A 16,489-nucleotide genomic window follows, 5' to 3' on the forward strand; every position below is an offset into this window, starting at 1 on the left:
GCTGCCTCCTTTTTTTTTTATTAGACCTCTAATCACAAACTAATACCACTGCTGCATTAGGGAAGAGAAAACATGTGCAAAAACCTTATTATAAGAAATGTGCTGGTGGGGAAGGGGAGAGAGGGGAGGTCCTACAGTTCTGGACATGAACACAGCTGACATTGTATCTGGCCTTGTAGCATTTTGGAAATTTGGACAACTTCTGAAACATTGGGATCTAAGAGTGTTTGGTGATGTGTTGTCAAAACTATAACAATTAAGCAGCTTCAGTTTTTAACAATCAAATATATTTGGACAGAGGTCATTGCTGAGAAACAGTTTTCTCACATTAGGCCCCAGGAGGACCTCTCTGGGAGTACTGAGATCCCAGAGCTCATTTTGAGTGTCTTTACCTGTTCGTTGGTCCACCACCACGAGCCTTTCTCTTCCTCTTCCAAGGTTAGACTCTTCCAAGAGATTCTAGCCTTGGCTCCAATGAACCAGCAGAGGGTAAGCTTTGAATACTGGAAAAAGTGCTCTTTTCCTGTAGGCTGGCTTGTTTGCATGTGGCCACTGCTTTCCTTGGATATTTTATCTCCTGCATTTTACACTGTGCTTCCCACCCCCAACCTCCTTCCCAGTCTTTTTGCTAGCTCTTTCCTGATAGTCCTCTGCCATAAAGGTGCCTCAGACATGCATCACTTCCGTGGCCACCCTTACCTTTGTTGTTGGCCCCCTGATTTTTCCTCACTCTTTCACACTCCCTTTCTACACCATCTCTGCATTATTCTCAACCCTTTGCTATCTCTTGCACTCCCATTCCTTCTTGACCTCTCACTCTCTGCTTTTCTAGTTCTTACTTTTTTTTTCTCTGCTTTATAGGCCATCTGACCCTTCTTACCTTTGGTCTCTTGCTCACTTCTCTGTCTTCCTGCTGCTGCCTTCATAGTTTCCCTTTCCCCATCCCTAGCTGCTGGTCAGGTAGTTGGCTGAGACCAGAAGTCCTAGTAGCAGCCAAATCCCACTTCAGTTCCTTCCCTGGCTAGTATGCTACTCTACTCTCAAGCATCTCTGGTGCTGGAAGCTGGCTAAGGATGGAGACTAGGCACGTGGAGCCAGTCAAAATTGCCAGTTCTCATTTCTAGCCCCTACCAACACTGTAGGAATATGAAGCAATCCCTGCTGACCTTGCTGAAGATGTACTGTCTGCTGATGCCATGATTTAAATGCCGGAAAAGTAGAACAAAATTCTGAGTGTGGTTATGCTCTGCAGTAGCTCTGCACTTACCTTGCTACTTTCCCTCCATCTGCCAGCTGGAGAAGGCGCACACCCTGAATTTGTTTCCTGATTTGAAGACAGAAAGTTCATGGGTGGAGGGAAGGGAGAGTTCCTACTTCAGTCTTCTTTACCCCCGTGCAACAACTCCAATAATAGGGAATTTATGGTAAAACATTTAGTACGCATACTAAATTGAGGCTTAAATCTGAGTGCATTACTACTTTGGTTACACACTTTACGCCAGAAAATTAAACTTTTCAATATGTAAAATAAACAAAAACATAAGGGATACCTAAGTGTACATGCTGAAGTATGTCTGGTATTACACATGCTCTTTTAAATGTTTATGTAGTTTCATATTCAATTAAATCAAGTAATGAATTGTTTTCGGCTGTGGGGGCTGAGAGAATTTTGCAAAAGCCACAATTTCTCATCACCATCTATAGATGTATGTGGAAAAGAAGCCACAGTTAAACATTCACTTGTATTGTATTCATTGATCCAAAATATGCGATCATTATTATGTACTAAACTTTTGCCCATGACTGCTGGAACAATAATATAATTTAAAAACGTCTGCTTTTTATTGTTCTTTTGTCAAAAAAGATTACCAATGCCAGACTTGATTGATTTAATGTATATGCCATACTTTCCAACAAAGGCTCAGGGTGGCTTACAATAAGAAAACAGAAAAACTTGAATTATAATTCAGAATTAGAATTAATAAAAAAAAATACAGAAGTTTATGAAGATGCTGCAACCTTATTTTTTTCCCCACTTCAGTCCTATATATTGCGAAGTGGTTCTAGTAGAATGATACAGTAGTAGGATCACCTGTTGTGTAATTAGGTAGTCCTACTATGCAAAATACCATCCTGTGCAAAGGTATACAAGTAAGGGCTGGAAGAGACCTCATAATGTCATCTAGTTCAGTCCCCTGCTCAAGGCACGATAATCCTAAATAAACTATCCGAGTCAAGCGTTTGTCTAACCTGCTCTTGAAAATTTCCAGGGATAGTGATTCCAAAACTTCTCTAGACAGCCTGTTCCAATGCTTCACCACCTTCATAGTCAGAAAGCTCCTCCTAAAATACAACCTAAACTTTCTCTGCTGAAATTTGAGACCATTGCTCCTTGCCTTTTCTCTGTGGCTTTAGGGAACAGGACTGTCTCCATCTTCATATTCAGGTATCTGAAACCTATTATCAAGTCCCTGCACAATCTTTTCCAAGTCAAGCAATCCGAGTTCTTTCAGGCTTTCCTCATAAGTCTTACTTCCCAGGCCTCAAATCATTTTTCTCACTGTGCTATGTTCTTTCTAATCTGTCCATTTCTCTGTTTGTAGTGGGGGCTCGAAAAACTGAATGCAGTACTCCAGGTGAGGTTTCACCAGTGCCAAATAGAACAGAAGTATTGCTTCCCTTGATTTGCAGGAGATACTCTGGTTAACATGGACCCAACAGTGTACTGGGCTTAGTCCTCAACAAAGGCAGACTATTGGCTTGTATTCAATTTACAGTCCACTATAACCGCCATACAAACCCTATGCCAACATGTAGAATTGAGTTTGTGGTGAATAGCCTGCCCTTGTGTGATGAATTGGTGATGTATAGCCAGAGGCATAACAAGCAAGTTCTGTGCCTGTGTAGCTGTGGCATCTTGCACAGTAGCAGTGTTTGGGCTAGGGGTGGCTACATTCGTATGTCCCCTCCAAATCCATGCCCAAGACTTCTGTTCTTCTTGCCCATCCCTAGTAATAGTATTGTACATAGTACTAAAAATTTGAGGTCGTTCAGTTGACTTTTTTTTAATGAGCTTTCATGTTCAGATGAATTTTATGGCATTGGCATCTTGTATGGGCTTTCCACACATTCAGTTTAAGGCACCATGAAGTACAACATCTTTATGGCTGGTTTGCCATTTTATGGCTGTGTAAATTGGCTGAATGTGTAGGTAAGGAATGGGTTTATAAGCAGTCTGGCCTAGTGGTTAGGCCATTGGGGAAGGGTATGAGCTAGAAATCCAAGTTAACAAATACAAAGGGGAAATAAAAGGTATGGTACAAATCACAGGCCAAGTCAGGGTCTTGGAGTTGGAAACTAAAATACTAAATCAGAGAGAATTTCCAAAGATCCAGAGTCCAGAAATAGAGCCAAGCAGGGTCAAGGGTCAGAGAACCAAGAACACAGGATCCAAAGAGGTTTACCATAGCGGAAGTTCAGGAATAACTACTGGCTGACTTGTAGTCTGTTGCCATGGATGGACTCTAATGGGGAGGTTGTTCTCCCTGTTAGCCAACTAGGAAACACTAACAGTGACCAGCTAGTTTAGCAGCCAGGGTAGGGATGCTAGTTAGAGCATTGGTCAGTTGGGCCAACCAGCTCGTTAGGATTCCTGACAACATGGCATGTTGCCATTTATGGTGTGACATAAATTTAATGATTGGCAGACCCTTAAAAGAAGTACTCCAGAGTATCCAGTACATCCTAGGAAGACTAAGAGCACTAAAGATTGGGATAGAAGTATCATAAATTTTCATTCACAAATATTCAATGTATACTATAAAATGTGGATATGAAGCAACTCAGATGATGTACTGAACAAATGCTGATTGCTGCTTGTTTAAAAAAAAAACCCTTCTGCAAAACATGATCTTTGCATTCATTAGTTTTCATCAAGATCTGAATCTAAGACACACTTGAACTTCTAGAGCTAATCTTTTTTAGTCATGGGGCACTTGAGTTTGGCACTCTGCTCTAAAGCAAAACATGGACCAGTTTTTGTCTTGCTGAGCTATTGAGAGGGTGCTGTGTACTGTGGAGGAGGGCTGGCTGGTCATTAAAGTGTAATCACAGGTGTGTGGGAATGGGGGAGGTTTTCCTCCTCACTTTATTTACTGTGTTCTCTGGTGGTTGTAGCAGAACTGAGCCCCGGGGCGGCTGTGATGCACCCTGGTGGTCGTGCAATTCCTGTCCTGCGCAGTCTTTTGGGTACCCTCCTTTTTACTCTCTTTCCTGCCATGCCTTGCTGGTAATATTTGATGGGAAAGAAGAGGGGCAGCCCCAGGGTTCTTGAGCAAGCCCTAGCCTGCTATCTGTTATGGGTTTCCCCCAAAACCTGTGAATCCCCATCCTGCCGTCAGGCACTAGATGGGGTCCTCTCACTCCTTTTGTGCTTGAACACATTAATTGCCTTAGGGGCTAATTTCATTGTCTCTGGCCCCTCCTAATCCAGGGCCATACCTTGCAGGTGCTACTGGATATTACTCAGGTGGGGCACTTGGCCTCAAGTCAACAACAGCAAGAGTAACATTGGACCCCTGCTAAACCAAATGTGACAACCGACACCCAGGAAAAAGCCAACCTGCTTAATGAGTATTTTGCATTGGTTTTTCACCAGCCCTGTTCAATATGGTACAGGACGGCCAGGGTGAGGGAGAACTGTTACCCTACATGACTGTGAACCGTGTAAAGGAATACCTTGAGAAGCTGGACAACTTCAAGTCAGCTGGCCCGGACAGTTTACACCCCAGGGTACTTAAGGAGCTGGCAGGAATCTTAACTCAGCCACTGGCACAGATCTTTGAGAACTCGTGACACTCAGGTGAAGTGCCTGAAGATTGGAAGAAGGCCAGTGTGATGCCTATCTTTAAGAAAGGGAAGAAAATGGATCTGGGGATCTACAGGCCCATCAGCCTGACCTCTAGCCCAGGGAAGATCTTGGAAAATATTGTCAGGGAGACCATTCTTGACAAACTGGCTGATGGCAACATGCTGAGGGAGAGCTAGCATAAGTTTGATGTGGGTAGGTCTTGCCTGACCAATCTCATCTCCTTTTATGACCAGATGACATATCACCTGGACAAAGGAGAAGAGCTTGATGTCATATATCTTGTCTCTAAAAAAAAGCCTTTGATCTAGTGTCCATGATCTCATGGACAAATTGGCCAACTGTGGCCTCACCTACATCACAGTCCAATGGCTGGGGAATTGGCTCCAAGGTTGGACCCAGATACTGGTAATCAATGGAAGTAAATCATCGTGGTGCTCCATGACCAGTGAGGTCCTCCAAGACTCTGTCCTTGGCGTATACTCTTTAACATTTTTATTAACAATGTAGACATTGGTGTCAGAAGTGGACTGGCCAAGTTTGCCAATGACACCGAACTTTGGGGTAAAGCATCCGCACCTGAGGATAGGCTGGTGATCCCGGCCAACCTTGACAGGCTCAGAAAATAGGCAGATGAAAACCTGATTGCATTTTTTGGTGTTGAATGCCAGGTACTCCACCTTGGGGGGTGGGGAACCCTGCAGCACACTTATAGGCTTCACAGTGCTATGCTTACTAGCACCACTGCTGAAAGGGACTTGGTGGTCACGAATGACCACAAGATGAATATGAGCCACCAATGTGATGCCACAGCTGGTAAAGCAAACAAAACTCTGGTTTGCATCCATAGATGCTTCTTAAGCAAATCCCAGGATGTCATCCTCCCACTGTTGCTCAGCCTTTGGTGAGGCTGCAGCTGGAGTACGGCATCCAGTTCTGGGCTCCATAACTTAAAAAGGATGTGGAAAAACTCGAGAGTCCAGAGGAGAGCCACGCTGATCAGAGGGCTGGAGAAGAGGCCCTATGATGAGAGGCTGAGAGCCATGGGATTCTTCAGCCTGGAAAAGCGGAGGCTGCGGGGTGACCTGGTGGCTGCCAGGTATATAAGGGGTATGCATCAGGATCTGGGGGATGCCTGTTCACCAGAGCGCCCCAAGGGATGACAAAGTCAAACGGTCACAAACTCCTCCAAGACCATTTCGGGCTGGATGTAAGGAAAAACTTCTTTACTGTTTGAGCCCCCAAGGCCTGGTATAGACTGCCTTCAGAGGTGGTGGTGCATGTACCTACTCTTGACTCTTTTAAGAAACATTTGGACATCTGTATTGCTGGGATCCTTTGACCCTAGCTGACTTCCTGTCCCTGGGGAAGTGGGCTGGACTCTGATCTTCCAAGGTCCCTTCCAGCCCTAATGTCTATGAAGTCAGGCCACCTCAGGCCCTTGTTCCCTTGTCAGGGCTTAGGCCTTTTTGGCCACCCCTTTCCTCTAGCTGGACTGACTTGGCTTCGTTCAGTACTCTGAACTGGGCTTCTGGACTCCAGCCCTTAGTGTGGTATCCACCTGTCCAGTTCCTTTCCAGGCTTTGGTTCTGACCACCTTGGTCTCGGGCCCACTATCACCCTTCTCGGGCTTGTGCTCTGGCCCTCTTGGCCTCAGGCCAGCTATTGTCCCTCTCCTGGGCTTGAGCTCTGGCTCCCTTGGCCTCAGGGCTATTATTAGGCACTGGGCCCTATGGCCCTATCTTCACCTCACGCTAGGCCCTCAGGCCCTGTTTCTACCCTGCTTCTGGCCCTGAGCCTTCTGGCCTCATCTTTGCCCTGCTCAGGGCGCTGCTGGGACCTCCCAAACCACAGGATTAAACTGCAACAAAAGAGACGCTCACAGGCTATAGTGTAAACTGTCCCTGGACTGGGTCCAAACAAACTCCCCAGGCCACTGGTTGCATCACAAGACTTCCTCCTATCCAGGTTGTGTTCCCCTTTAAGCCCAATTTTACTAGTAGTTCTAGGCAGCTCATCTGTCAGTTGGGCACTCCTTTGCAGCCTTCCCTGGCTGGAGCTCTTTACCCTGCCACCTGCAGGGCTAGATTTCCTACCTTGCCTCAAGCCCTAGAGGTAAACGCTCCCTAAGTTGTGTCCCCTTCTGGTCAGGTGATTTCCCTGGGCTGGCCACAGGTGTGCCCCTTTACCCTGCTTGGCAGCTCATTGCCTAGACAGCAGCATTTCCTTGCTGCATGCCTTCTCACAGCTTGCTGCTGTTCAGCTGCCTGCAGCTCTTTGCCTCTTGGCTGCCCATATGCCTGCCCTGACTCAGTCTGCTTCTCTGCAGCTGTTTCCTGAGACAATCCCTTCTCCTGGGGGCAGTCTCTTCTTCATGGCTACTATTCTGCTTGTTTGCTGGCAGCCAGTTCCTTAGTAGTTAGCCTGCTACGGCATCCTCTTAAAGTAATAGGAGCCCTCTGGCTCCCTGTTACATTTGTTTTCATAAGTCCCATCTGGGGTTTTGTTTTTCTACTTTGGTTGGCTTTAATTTTTTTTTTTTTACTTTTTTATATATATAAAAAAAAAAAAGGTTCATAAAAGGGGAAAAAAAACCCAACCCTCCCCCCACCAAACCAAAAAACCCAGCAGAAAAAAAAACAACAAAAAAACAAGCCCGACCTCCCTCTCTTTCCCAGGACATCAACTTGCTCTTGCTTCAAACTGGCTGCATACTGAAAAAATATGCATTTGCTGTTCACAGAAACAGTCTCAGGATTTCAGTCATGGATATGCTCCTGATAGCCACTTTAGAGGCAGCTGCTCAATGTTTTTTATAGCATGTTGTATGTGTGAGAATAGGCAGGACTTTGTTTTTTAGGTGGCAGTTTCAGGATTGAGATGGAATAGATTCTGACTTTGTATCAGAAAACAGTCCTCCAACTTGTATCCCTGAATAGAATTTAACTGTAACAATACGTACTCAGTTGAATATAGGCTCCCAGTGTGATGCTACAGCTAAAAAGGCAAAACACAATCCTTGGATGTACAAGTAAGAGATGTTAGTTCTCTGTAGTGCGCTAGTGACACTAGATGCTAGAATGGTGGAAATTTTTAAGTGAAGGTAGTTAGCCTTGGAGCAGCTTCACGAGGGCTGTAGTAGAAGGTTCATTGCTTTAAAGTTTTATTTTAATTGAGGTTGGTTATCTTGCTAAAATATGCTGTAGTTCAGGCAGAAGTTATGGACTTGATGAATTTTTATTGAGTGAGATTCTTTAGTCTGCCTTATTATACAAGATGATCATAATAGTCCCTACTAGTCTTAAAACATGAATGTGTGAAAACCTGCTCACAGGCATTCAACTTTAATTAAGTATACCCTAGCAAAAAACTGGTCTGTCACTGCACTTGTGATAACTGTATTTATGTCTCTTAATAACCATACTTTTCCATTCCTTGTTTCTGACTGACATTGTATTTTAATAGTCCTGAAAGTATGACTTTTAAGTCCAGGAATATGATCAGAACAGTAACAAAAGAGTTGATTTAATATGTAGCATATTCAGAAGTGCTTTCTGGTGTCTTCTGACTTGATTCTTGAAAATCATCTTAACCAGGCATCTTTATCTTTGAATAATTTCTCTGCTTCTGATTCTGCCAAAAGTTCTGACTCCGGTTTACACAGCAGACATTCCAAAGCAAATAATGTTAATGTTATTTATTGTCTGTTGTTATCCTACTGCTTCATTTTCTTCCTTTGCTTTAGTCTTCACCTGCATTAAGTAAAAATGAAAAAATCAATACCTATATCAGTATAAGAATGTGTAAATTAAGCCTAATGAAATGGTGCATACTTCTTTAATGGACCACAGTTTATATATTTTGTTCTGGGGCTTCCAGTAGGATTTTTATTAGAAGGTGGATGTAGATAAGGGATAGACCAGGGTAGCTCTAAGTCCATGAAGCTTTATTGAAGAGATAAAAGTCATGAAAAACACTTGTTGATCTGCATTCTTCGATCTTTAAGTTATTCATTACATTTTAAGTTCTTGGTGACTACTGATTTACAGGTTCTCTACCCTTTCTTTCCATTTCATTTTAATTTAATTTAATTTTGTTTTAGTTTATTTTATTAGTGAGTGCTTTACTTTGCCACAGTCTATTTCCTGTATTAGGAAGTGTGACCTTTTAGCGATATTAAGAAGATTTCCCTCCGTCTTTTTAAAAAATGTATTTCTGTAAAACAAGCAGCATTTAGTGATTTAATAAAATGTTGTTTAGTCTGGCTCTTTATATTTTAATGTCTGTTCTCAGGTTTTTGTTCTTGTTATTTCTAAATTGCTTTCAATCAACCAAGTTTATACTTAACTGGAAAATCTATAGCTGATCTATATGAAATCATGTTTTAAGTTACTGTCTTAAAGTATAAATATTTACATAATATTCTCAATGAACCATTCATTTGAAAACTTCATTAATTCAAATATTTAGTCTCTGATTATTTTATTCTTTTTCATAGGCAGAAATAAAACAAAGTTCACATGGAACAATAGTATCTAACATTATGGGTGTAACTTTCTTTCAAAGTTAACTCTGACTCAATGCAATTGTAAAGTGAATTGTTAAATCAGTGTTACTACCATGTAGGAACTACAGGTCCCTAGGATTTTCTCTTAAAGAATGTACTTGTGCTGCTTTGCAAAAAACAGAAAAAACAAAAAAAACTTAACTGATCAGTAAGCAGTACAGTACATTTTAATATGATACGTAGCTTCACTTGGGTGGGAAAAACCTTGTAAGTTACCAGGGATACTATAAAAAGCATGCGAAACCAATAACTTCTAGTTTTTTGCACTCCTGTAATTTAAAACTGCATGACTGACTTTCTTAGACAATGTGCAAACTATTATAAAAGTATTCTGAAAGAGGCTTCTTTGCCAGAATTCAGTGGCAGAATCTTGAAATGTTTTTATGGCATCCATGCTTTAGGGGAGCTGCTATCTTTTGGCTGTCTTCAGCACTCCCTATTACTGTAATTTCATTTCAAGATTTTTGTAGAGCTGGATGGGAACCTGAAATGGTAAAATGTTACTCATTTCTTCCTTCAATTGGGCAACACCCCTAAGTTGCTGAGAGAGTTGACAGTGCTTTATCAGAATTGCTTATGACAATGTTGGTCTCTTTAATGGGGGTATCAATAAGTTCTGGAGTGCTCGTTAGAGTGCATTTTTAATGTTCAGCATATGCTTGAAGATTACAAAGGTTACAGTCAATACTGAAAAGAACAAAAGATAACTCCATTATGTTGGGAAGAAACAGATAATATATTGTCATTATCAATACTTGAAAAATGGCTCCACATAATTCATGTTAAGTGAAAGCAGAGACTGATGTTTAGTGTTGGCAGTATTAGTAGCTGTATTTGCATTAAAGGGATTTCTAATGACTTACCAAAAAAGCTTGTGTGCTGTAAATCATTTGCAATTTCTGAACATAATTCTTCCCAAAAGGCCCATAAATTGTACAATACTTAAATTATTTAAATATGTGTGAGTATAGTGATAGAAATCACTATAGGATATGGATAAAAACCTAGTTTCTGTTCAGTTTTCTCTTGAGGTAAATAAGAATGTGTTATCTTTATGAAGGCATGCATGATATTGAATTCAGAAAGGGAAGCTTGGCCACAAAATACTGAGACAGAAATGCTTAGGACCAGTTTTCTGCTCTACGTACTAGGTACCTAAGTGCAATTGTATTCCCTGCTATCCAAGACCCTGGAAAACTGCTTATAAAAAAGGGTGGGGGGGTGATTGCTCCACTTTGCTGCTTTTTTGTGACTTAGTCTTCAGGGGAAGATGATGGTGTTTTTCAAAAGTAGATTCATTAATAGGACTTGAATGGGGAAGCATAGAATCATTCTTGGGCACCTCAGAGAGCTTAAGTCCAGTTACATATCCAGTAGGTACAATAGGATCTGACCCATAGTGGACACATTCCTTTAATGTAAGATGGTAATTTGGCAGTCAGTCAGTATTAATCCTGCAGCTGACATATTCAGAATTCCTATGGTCTGTCTGTAATTGTAGCTCTGCATACAGACAATGTTTGTAAGTTCTCTAGACATCACCAATTCAGATTCCTCATCCAATGTTCATATTTTTTTTTTTTTTAAAATAATGATTCTATTCCTTTTGAGCATACTTAAAATATAAATTTTGACTTGCTTGGCAGAGGCATAACTGGTAAGATTTGTGCCCTGGGTGCAAGCCTTAGTAGTCCTATGGAAGCTGTTGCTGTGGGGAAAGGTGTCATCACTGCCAGCAGCTGTGGGCTTAATGCCTCCTACAGCTTCCTATCTTACTCAGCGCTGCCAAATCCTGCTATCACTGGGACTTGGCAGCACTGGATTTGGCAGTACCTACTCATTGCCTCATGGGGTGTTGCTCTTGCTTCTGCCCCCTTTAACTCAGCACCTGGAGTGCATGCTTTAGTTGCCCGCTGTTAGTTACACTCTTGTTGCCCAGAATACAGTGGTGATGAGCATTTGCCTTCCATGTCCCAAAATTATAGTCACAGTTCTTGGGTGCCAGTTTTCATGATTCATCTGGTTGAATGTACTTTCAGCTCTGTTTCATTTTCACTACATCATGCAAGGGTCTATGCACCAATTACAAAGTCTGCCCAAAGAATTTGCAGTCTGTGTGTATGACAGCATAAGATTAGGAGGGTAAAATTACAGTCCTGATTAGTTTAATAACTGCCTAACTGCCCAGGCATTACTGAGTGTTTTATGAAAAATGTGCCAGAAAGAAGTTTCTTCCAAACACAGGAGTAGCAGGAATGAATGGCACTTCAGAGAAAATAGAGTTAAGGTCTGACAGATTTGTATCAAGAGCAGAACATGAGAAAGACTAAATGCTCTGTAATGTATGAAATGCTTATTATGATTGTGTAGGCTTATCTCAGCACTCCCTACTGACATAGCTATGGCAGGGCTAGGTGGTAGAGGGCTGTGAAGGTAAAGTGAGCTTGATCCCTGGTTCCCCTGCTTTATTACCATATCAAATTTAAAACTGGAGTGATGTAGTTAGATCAAGGGTGGGCAAAACACAGCCTGCAGTCCTGACCCACGCGCAGTCCTGACCCATCCCATGTCTGCTGCAGACTCTTCTGCTCATGCTGAATGGCTGCAGCAACAGTAGCACTGGTGGGGCAGAAGTGTGCTCGGCATGGGGGAAAAGCAGCCTCTTCCCCTCAGCACTGCCTGGCACTTCTTGCAGCACCCATGTGGAGCCCAGGCTGGGCTGTCCTGTGCTGTCACCGCCACCTCTAGGCTGCCTAGTGGGGCAGCGCAGAGGAGCTGCAGGACAGCCCAGCACAGGCTGTGTGTGGCCATTGCAGGAACCTTTGGGCAGTGCTGAAGGGGAGGGGCCACTTCGTCTTGCTCTGAGCACACTTCTGCCCTGCTGGTGCTGCTGTTGCTGCAGCTGTTCAGCATGAGCAAGTGAGTCTGCAGTAAGCATGGGGCTGGGAGGGGCTGTGCGTGTGTCCCTGCCAGTACTGCAGGGCTGGAACCAGCAGCTGCTTAGAAAGGCAGTTCAGCACAGAGCCGCCCCAGCCCTGCTGTGTGCCCAGGGGGCGGCAGGATGTGCCATGTGTGGGCCATGCTAAGCAGGCGTGGGGGCTGGGTTGGGGCTGTGCACATACCTCTGGCTGATCCATTCCTGTTGGGATCAGACGAGAGTGGGCATGAGGCATACTGGGGTTGTGTGCTGCTGGCAGTGGTGGTGAGGGGTCCTGCAGGGTGTGTGGGCTTCAGGCTGTTGTAGGGTAGGGGCTGGTGCTGACTGGTTCAGGGGACCGTGTGCATGGGGGGCTGCCATGCACACCCCACCATACCCACAACCAAACTCTTCCCCCACACACAATCACACCCCCCATGGGTCTTTGGGGGGTGCCCTGCTCACTACTACCTTCCCTGCCCCTGAAATATACATGAGTAAGGCTTCATTTGGAGCTATTATGCAATCACCTGTATATGCACGATGCAAATGCACTCAAATCAGGACCAAAGCAATCTTTTAAAAATAAAATTAAACTTGTTATTTTGGATGTTAAGATTTTTAGTATATAATTTGGTTTTGTTTTTCATATTTCCAAGATGGCAAACCCCCTTCCCAAAAGGAGTACTTCTGGGACAAAGGCAGGACTTCTTGTGGCAAAGGTCAGGGGCTAGCGGGGTGGACTTCTGGTACCAAGATGGTGACCGGGGACAGGGCACCTGTCACTGGGCAGGGCTACTCATGCAGTTCTCAACAGCTCGCCAAATCTCATTAAGTTGTCCTCCAGCCAACATAATTGCTCGACCCTGTGTTAGATTGTCATCTTGACTGCTCCAAGGATGTTACCTTCTTTAATGGTTGGGCCTAGGGATGGATCCAGACGGGGTGCAGTAGCACAGCTGTACCCCATACTTACACCCCCCACCACTGCAGCTTTTACTTTGCAAGGAAGCACCACAGCCAGGGAGAGACAGGCAGGAATGGCTCTAGTGCTTCCTTGCCTCTACCTCCCCCTCTCCTCAGACAGCAGGGAAAGCAGCAACAGCAGGTGGGGGAGGGGAGGGGAGGGAAAGTGCCTCAAAGCAAGAAGAGAAAGGGAGGGGACAGACTTGCAACTGCCTTAAAGACTTTAAAAAGTCCCTGGAGGCTCATTCAGCCAGCCTTACTGCATTGGTACAGGTGGAGAAGGTTGGGAGTAGGGGTGTACCCATCCCTGAAATGTGGGTTGCTGCTTCCACAGCCCTCCTTGGGAAATCCTGGATCTGCCCTTGTTGGCTAGGGACAGACATTCAAAAAGCCTGAGCCTGAATTGATTCAACTTTTGCAGGTTAGTCTAACCTGGCTAGGCTGAACTGGTTTCCAGCCATACAGACAATCCCTCTGGACTGAGGAACTTTAGGCACATGCCTGTAGTTGTTCATGCTGGAAGCTGGCAGGGTGCTAGAGCAGACCTCCATGCCCTTCCATAGAGCTAAACTGGGGGGGGCATGGTCAGGCCCCAGCAGGGCTTTGATTAGGAAGCGGTGTGAACCCCCACCCTGCCTGCAGTCCCAGGCTTTTCCCCACTTGCTGCTCAAGGGGCGTGAGTGTTGCCAGCCTGGAGCCCTAGGTTAGCACTCTGAGGTAAGCAGGGGGTGTGCAGTGCTTGCATCTGTTGATGGTACAGAGCTTTTCACTCTCACTCCTTGCTTCTGTATACTGTCTACAGCAAACTGACAGGCAAGCAAGCTGGGGTGGGGGGTGGGAAAGAAGGATCTGATAACCGTGATTATCACACTTATTTCAGTGTTTATTTCCCCATTAAAGAAACAACAGAGAGACATTACCAGTTATCTCTTAATTCAGCACAGACCCAGCATGTGGTCTGCTGGCTAATACACAGACACCTTAGCAAAGGCAGAGGGGAGGGGGGAATTTGTGCTTAGCAGAGAGTGGTGAGGGGGAGGGAGGGAGCAGACAGCTCTTCTCAAATGTTTCCAAGGAAGGAGATTAAGCTACCTGTTGATTAGCTCCAAAAAGCCTGTCTGCCTTTGTTTCTCCCACAGCATGGACTGTAGCCAGGATGTGGTCTGCTGCCTTAATCCAGAAATGTCTACTAAGGTCGGGGGTTGGGGGGGAAGGGAATAATTCCTGTTTAGCATGGAGAAGCCAGGCAGATGCAGAGGGGAGGGACCAGCCCTGATGTGGAATGGAGAGCCTCACTCAGCTCAGAGAGCATGCTAGGATGCTGGGGTGTCTGGTTTATCTTAAACCAGCAAGGGGTCTGGGACAAACATTGCATAAACTGGTTTGACCCAAATCAGTTAAGTCTGATACTACATTCAACCAGGTTTATCTCAAACTAGTTTCAGCCATTTTCAAACTGTTTTATTTGCACTGAACATCTGTTCTGTTACAGGTTTAAACAAGTTTCTGATCACTTAAACCAGTTTGTGTAATGTCTGTCCCTAGCCATTGCACCTATTTACTGTTTGCTGGTTTTGAAGTAGGGCCCCATTTAAGGAGGAAATCCTGTTTGTAAGTCCATGTGGTTTAGCCCTTAGAAGAAATTTGCTTTGGGAGAAGATATCTTGGATGTAACATATGACAAATAATTGATTTTTCAGTTCACTAGCTGAACAAAACAAATATGAAAATTTGTTGCAGGTTAGTTGAAACCAAGTTTTCTGTCCTGTCTCCCCTACTCCCCCCGCAAAATCAAACAAGCAAACAAACAAACAAAATACAGAACACCTGGGAAAATCATTTGATTCAGCAAGGATATTGTATCTCCAAAAATTTAGCTCAGTTCTACTCCTGGGTCACTGATCCACTTATGTCATGAATAATTATTTTGATGTTCTATATACTGAAGTAATTTTTAGTTTTGTAAAATAGAAGTGTTTCCTAATCAGCTCAAAAAAGTATTTTGGATTTAATATTTTATACTTTTGTCCTATTTCTTCTTTTCACTTGCATCTACCTAAGAAGGATTTCCTTGAAAGATAATAATGCTGGCCTGAAATTTGCCATTAAAGGCATACTAACTTTTGATGGTAAGAGGTAGATAAAGTGTGCATCTAGCATTGAGAAGTTAAGAAACCTTACAAATGACCTACAAATATTAATAGGAGTGATATATTTGGCAAATACCTGTTCACCCTATGCAAAGGAAGGGAAAAAAATGTTTAAATTCTGTATTTCACTGGTGCCACAAGACTTTGAACTTGCAGATTTTTTTTAAACATCTGAATGGGGAAACAGCTGAGCAGTGAATGATTATCTAATGCTTATTAATAATAATTATAATAAATCATTATCTAACAATTATGGAAATCGTAACATGCATGTGCAGTGTAATGTAAAGAGAGTCAAAAACTGAATTCCTATAGATATCCACAACACATTTTTTAAAATAAAATAATCTATCCCAGGTGGCTTCTCTAGAATCCTCTGTCGCTGGCAATAGTTTTAAACTCTAATTTGGGTGGAGTAAATTCAGACTAAGTTGGAGAGTCCCGTGTCTTGATTCATTCAGGGCAGAGACTTTGCTCTGAATAGTAGTGGTGCTAGAAAATGATCTCATAAGTGCGTGCAAGTTTCTTGACAGCACTCAGTTTAATACTGGAAACAATAAGGAGGACCTGTACCTTGTTTTACTGCTAACTACAGATATCTTGCCCTGGCATGAATTCAGCAGTAAAGAAGACTCTAACTCTTCATTTGTTGTGCTGTGGATCATATCCATTGAATACAGAATAGTGCACATTTCTTGACAATAAATATGAAGAACTATTTTTCATTGTTCTTCACTGTGTTTTAAAACATGTTATTCTTATCACCTTGAGTAGATCATATCTTCACTTCAGTTAGCTGTTTTTTCAGCATGTGAACATGAATGAGCTATTGGGCTAGGGACAAAGTTACAGATAAACTGGTTTAAGTGTTCAGAAACTGGTTTAAACCTGTAACAGAAAATAAGTTCAGTGCACATAAACCAGTTTCAAAATGGCTGAAACTAGTTTAAGATTAACCTGGTTGAATGTAGTATCAGACTTAACTGATTTGGGTCAAACCTGTTTCTGAAATTCCTGCCCCA

The 16,489-nt window shown here is 43.2% G+C and overlaps 1 protein-coding gene and 1 long non-coding RNA gene across 2 annotated transcripts in view; one reads left to right on the forward strand and one right to left on the reverse strand.

Moving 5' to 3' along the window:
- Positions 1 to 16,489, forward strand: part of LOC109324124 (adhesion G protein-coupled receptor A1-like) — a 552,135-nt gene that overhangs the window by 17,452 nt on the left and 518,194 nt on the right. The window lies entirely within an intron of this gene.
- LOC109324125 lies at positions 4,199 to 16,393 on the reverse strand. Its single transcript, XR_002104854.1, has 3 exons — positions 16,285 to 16,393; positions 6,090 to 6,096; positions 4,199 to 4,209 (listed from the first exon to the last, which is right to left on the reverse strand). It is a non-coding gene; the product is annotated as an uncharacterized LOC109324125 (long non-coding RNA).

This window comes from Crocodylus porosus, unplaced genomic scaffold (genome assembly GCF_001723895.1).
Source record: "Crocodylus porosus isolate Cpor-Errol unplaced genomic scaffold, CroPor_comp1, whole genome shotgun sequence".
NCBI lineage: Eukaryota > Metazoa > Chordata > Crocodylia > Crocodylidae > Crocodylus > Crocodylus porosus.